Source organism: Grampus griseus, assembly GCF_964374135.1.
Source record: "Grampus griseus genome assembly, chromosome: 4".
In the NCBI taxonomy this organism is placed as follows: Eukaryota; Metazoa; Chordata; class Mammalia; order Artiodactyla; family Delphinidae; genus Grampus; species Grampus griseus.
The window spans coordinates 1,488,742-1,494,741 of record NC_138997.1 but is presented as its reverse complement, the minus strand read 5'-3'; positions in this window follow the sequence as shown (position 1 = coordinate 1,494,741).

The following is a 6,000-nucleotide window of genomic DNA, read 5'->3' as shown; positions in this document are numbered from 1 at the left end:
CATCAATCCTATTGGATTAAGGTCCATCCTAATGACCTCATCTTACGATAATTAAATCTGTTAAGACCTATTTTTAAATAAGGCGACATTCACATGTACTGGGCGTTAAGACTGCAGCATGTCATTTGAGGGGAGACTTGAGGGGAGACTTTCAACCCATAATAAGATGACGTGATTGTGTACATAGAAAATTATAAGGAATCCACAAAAGATCTATTCGAATTAGTAAGTGAATTTAGGCAGATCAATGAGATCAATATATTAATACAAAAATTGATATTATTTCTATTCACTAGGAACACACAACCGGAAAAAGAAGTAAAAAGACACAATTCCACTTATAATATTGTTTAAAAACAAGAAAAAATTTATGTTGTGAATTTCACAAAATATGTACAAAATCTGTCTACTGAAAACTACCAAACATTGCTGAGAGTAACTAAAGACCTAAATAAATGAGGTCAGAATATGCTCACAGACTGAGAGACTTGATATTATTAGGAGGTCAATTCTCCCTAAATTTATCTATAAAGTAATCTTAATAAAAATTCCAGCAGGATTTTTGGGTAGAATTTGACAAACTGATTCAAATTATCTATAGTCAAAGCAATTTAAAAAAAGAAAAAGAACCAACCTGGAGGACTCACATTGCTTGATTTCAAGGCTTACTATAAAGCTACAATAGTTCAGAAGGCACAGAATTGGCAGAAGAAGAGAAATACAGATCTAGGCAACTGAACGAAGTGTTCAGATGTGGACCCATACACGTGCTCAATGATTGTCAACCAAGGTGCCAAGTTAATTCATTGGGAAAAGTAAAATCTTGGCAACAAAGAGTCTTGGAACAATTAGATATGCATAATGGGGAAAATGTAATTTTTTTCACTTTCCTCCATACCCAAATGATAACTTGAAATGGATCATAGATAAAAACTATAAAAATTCCAGAAGAAAACATAGGAGAAAATCGTATAAATTTGAGTAGGTAAAGATTTCTTAGGTAAGATATAAGAAACTTCACAAACCCTGAAATAAACACATGATAACGCGGACTCTACCTAAATTAAAACATTTTCGTTTTGAAAGATACCATTAAGCACCTAAGAATGCTAACCACAGAGTGGGAGAAAATGTTCTCAATTAATATGAGAAAAGACAAAAGACATATCTGACAAAGACATATCTTGAATATAGAGAGAACTCTCATCATTTAAATAAGAAGACAATTTGCCCAAGGTGGTGGGGAGAAGACACTTGTGTTCGTTTGCTAGGGCTGTCATAACCCCAGCAAAGAGCCCAAAATACCATAGCCTGGGTGGCTTGGACAAGAGAGGTTTACGTTCTCACAGTTCTGGAGATTAGAAGTCCGAGATCAAGGCGGGAGCATTTTTGGCTTCTTCGAGGACTCTCTCCCTGGCTTACACGTGGCCGCCTTCTTGCTGTGTCTTCACATGATCATCCCATCAGTTCCCTATCATCAGCGTCTACGTGGGGCAAACCTCACCAAAGCGTACACTTAAAATGCACAAATTAATTGTATATAAATGATAATACAATGGATTATTTAAATTAAAAACCAATCTGCAATTAAATCTTCCACTCATCCTATTCTAGCTACTGTCATTGCCTTACCACTAAAACTGCTTTTGTCAAGGTCAGCAATGACCTCCATGGTCCCCAATCCAATGTGCTCTTTATCTAATAGTTTTCACAGACGCTACCCAGTAACCACATTCCTTACCTCTAACAACTGAACGCGTACTCTTTCCCCAGCTCTCCTGACATATCTTGTGTTTGTTACACCTAACAAGACTGGCTCTTCTTAGACCCCTTTTCTCAATTGTTCTTCTCGACCCAGAGTCTACGTATTAGAGATTCTTAGGGCTTCACCCTGGCTACTGTCAATTGTCTCCCAGGACCTAGCACAGTGCCCGATACTCATAGTCAATACTTTTTCGGAAAAAGGTGAAAATAAAATACTGAAAATACAACTTCAGAATACACCTGTATCAATGACAGTATTATGATGCATGACCTGCAAAAGAGTCTCTAAGATGCTAATCATGGCACCTTCAATCAGTAAATACTATAAGATATTGTACATTTATTTCTCTGTCCGCTCACCCTAAAAATGATTTTGGTCCACGTACTCAAATCAAATTTATCCATAATGCATTCCAATTCCTCTTTATGGTTCCTTTTATGTTACAGAGGGAAATAAACATCCAATAAGTGACAGAGCTACGATTTGAGCCAGATGAGACTGTCTCTAGAGCCTACGTACAGAATAATGTGTCAGCATCTTTAGAGGAAAACAAAAGTTGCAGTTTACTCTCCTTAACAACTCAGCTATTTGTTTGTGTTGTTCCAACTAGTTATATCTTCCTTGAGAAGAAAGATAGGAAGCATACGACTTTAAACAATTTTTAAAATGCGACGTCTAATTTCCAACGGCAATTCTAAAAAAGGTGGACAGTAGTATTTAAATTTATGCATAATAATGGTTGCTTTTTCTTTCAAAATGCGTCCAATAGTCACCATAGTAACAGATACAGAGTCTCCTGTATGTGCCTCCTGGTGTTTTCGACGTGAATAACCACACGATATTAGATTCAGAGGAAGGCAAAGAACAAATCCATAGCAGAATGTCAGGAGATAAGTTTTAATAACTGTAGTGTTTTTAATTTACATTGAAGTCTAGAAGGTAGTAATATTCGTTATTATGATATAATGATAAAGGAAATGTTTCCTTTTGTATCTAGACAATATTAATATTAATGCAAACACAATTTGCATATGTATAGAAGACAGCGCCATCAATCAATATCCTTTTCTATTGCTCCATGGAGTTCAAACATCACAGGCTTGCCACTGCAGAACCACCAGCAGAAGCCAAAGCAGAAATTGGCCACTGTCACTTTGTAACTCATATTCATAGGAAAAGATAATGACCAAAGGCAGTATAAAAATCCTAAACTGTTAAACACTTGAAGAATAATTTGGATAATAGTTTTTTCTAAACACATGGAAATTTTGATTATAGGAGCCTTATATTTCTCCCTTGGGAGTTTTTTTTTTCAGATTTCACATTCTCCCCCCACCCCCACCCCCCAGTAATATTTTGTTTGTTTTTCTGTTGTTTTAAACATTTAACATTTTTTAGAGTGATCTATATGCTGCCTCTGGCCAGAAAAGTCCTTAAGGTCAAGGTAGGCAGATCTCTAAGAAACCATGACTGCTCTGATGTGATGTCCAGCTAAGTAGAAGCTCTCTGGACACAGGTTGTTTCCCTTTAAAGGAAAATAAAGAAGATCCTTTAAGATGTAATTGTCTCCACACAAGAAAGACTATGAGAATAGATATTTTTTCCAGTAAAAAAGAAACAAAGTGTATATTGAATCGGAAATTGTTGGAAACAGAATCTTGAAATCAACCAGGTAAACTTTCTTTTTTGCAGTTGTAGAAACTAAGGACCGGACAAGTTAACTTTTCCTTGCTGTTAAAGTCACAAATCTAATTGTGGTGGAACACAGAACTTCCAATTGTGTGTACTTCTCATCGTAACATGATGTCCTACAATAAATGAACCTCCTGCATCAGCATGTGGTACACTGTAAAACATTTTAAAATCTTTCAAAATTAAATTACTAATGAAAGGTCAATCCTAGTTTCAGAAATATATGTGTCCTTTCTCCTGTGAAGTTTTGTGCCTCATCAACTTCAGGAGGGACATTTACACGAGGCAGTGCTTGGAAACCCCATTCCACGTCAGCTGCAAATGCACCATTTCAGCATCTGTGGTGAAAGGAACAAGGAAACTACCATAGACAGCATTTTTATTTCTTTATTTTTATTGAACTATAGTGGATTTACAAGGTTACGTTAGTTTCAGGTGTACAACACAGTGATTCAATTTTTTTATAGACAGTATTTATTTATAAACAGTATTTTTACGTCACAATACAATCCATTTTCATGAACTTAAAGCGTCATGAGAGTAATTATATTTTATCTAAGCTCATTAAGGAAGTTTTTTTCATTACTGTGTTACGAATTAATTTATTTCTAAGAATAAAATCTCAGCATATGTTTTTTAAAAATTGTTTTTTATTGAAATATAGTTGATTTACAATGTGTTAATTTCAGGTATAGAGCAAAGTGATTCAGTTATACATTCATATATATATATATATATACACACACACACACACACACATATATATTTTTTCAGATTCTTTTCCTTATAGGTGTTAAAAATATTGAGTATAGTTCCCTATATGCTGTTTTTAATTGTGAAGTGGCATGTTTGGCTCAGTCCACGACAGTTTCTTTATTTTGTAAGACATTAACTCAGAGCTGAAGTCTAATATTTCACAGTAAAATTAATTGCCCAAAGCACAGGAGATGCAAAGTGAATTGTCATTTCATTAAATTACTCTACGTATGAATCTTCATAAACAGTGACCCTTCATTTCCCATTTTAGCTCAGTGGTTCTTGAAATTTCTTCTCCCCAGGCAGCAACAGTCAGCAATTATTATTTCAAAACCACATGCTTGCACACACATACATGTTTTAAATTGTAACACACAAATTTAAAATCTAAAATTAAAAAGCAAAGGATTTCATTTGACATCATACTTTCAAAATATGAAGAAGATACTTTCCTAGAAGTTATTTTTCAAAATGATGACATCTTGGCTATAACAGATTGGCTATTAGAGTCTTGTGAACCATCTGTTCCATAAGATTTTTCTATCATAACTCTATTTAAACCACTCAGGCAATATGAATTGGGCTGTTTGCCAGGCTTTAGAAACAACCTTGTAATATTGGAATGAGTATTACCATAGGACTTCTGAAAAGACAGATTCTGCATTGCTTCCGGTTTGGGAAGTGCTCACCTGGTCTTCTTTCAGCTCATCAAATAAATAAAATTATATGAATAATTTTCACTTAGGTGTGAGCCTAGAGATTTGTACATTTTGACTCCTGTTTTCCATAATTTAGCTCTTCCGTTTACAAGCTCCGCAACTCTGACTGACAGCCAAGCAAGAAAATGAACTCCACATGGCTCCAGTCTCCGTCACTATGTCGGAAGGAGCTGCTCCTCATTCATTTTTCTTCCATGAAGATTTATCATGGCTGTAACTGCATTTGGCTACTTCATACTTTTGTTAATTTCACTCACCAGCTATTAAAAGATGTGTTCAACATGGAAGTGCACACATGCAGAGTTAAGTGCTGTGGTGGGCAGGCGGTCCAGGGGTGGTTGGACTGAAAACAGGAGAGAGAGAGTAGGCACGATTTCTGCCATCAAAGCATTTACGGTCAATTTCAGGGAGGGTGCATCAGCAAACCTAGAGGATATTATCATTAATTTGGGGGCAGTGGGGCTAAGGATTTGTCCTAGAAAGTTTTTGGAAGGATGAGACTTACCCTGGTGATGACTCAGTGATGGTGAGAAAAGGAGAGAAGTTAGGGAAAGACTTCTTTATTCAGCCAAAAAAATTACTTAGTGTTATCTTTATTTTAAGACACCATTAATGATAAAATCCTCCACTGAATTAATAACAGCCTTTTGGAGAGAAAAAAAAGATGTTAGCTTGTACCTCTGACTTCAATGCTTAGATGGTGACTGGGCATCTACATGGCCTCCCATACCAGTTGGACCCCTTCTGTTAGAGGCAGAGTGATGGTCGAAAGCAGGAACTCGAGAATTAGACTTACCAAGTTCAGGACCTGGCTCTGCCACCTACAGCCCGAGTGGTCTTAGGTAAATCGCTTGGCCTCTCTGTTCTTCCTCTGCTTCTCTGTAAATCCTATTGGGTACACCCATCTCAGACAGAGAAAGACAAATACCATGTGGTATCACTTATACGTGGAATCTAAAATATAACACAGATGAACTTATATACGAAACAGACTCACGGACATAGAGAACAGACTTGTGGTAGCCAAGGGGGAGGAGGATGGGGGGGCGGATGGACTGGGAGTTTGGG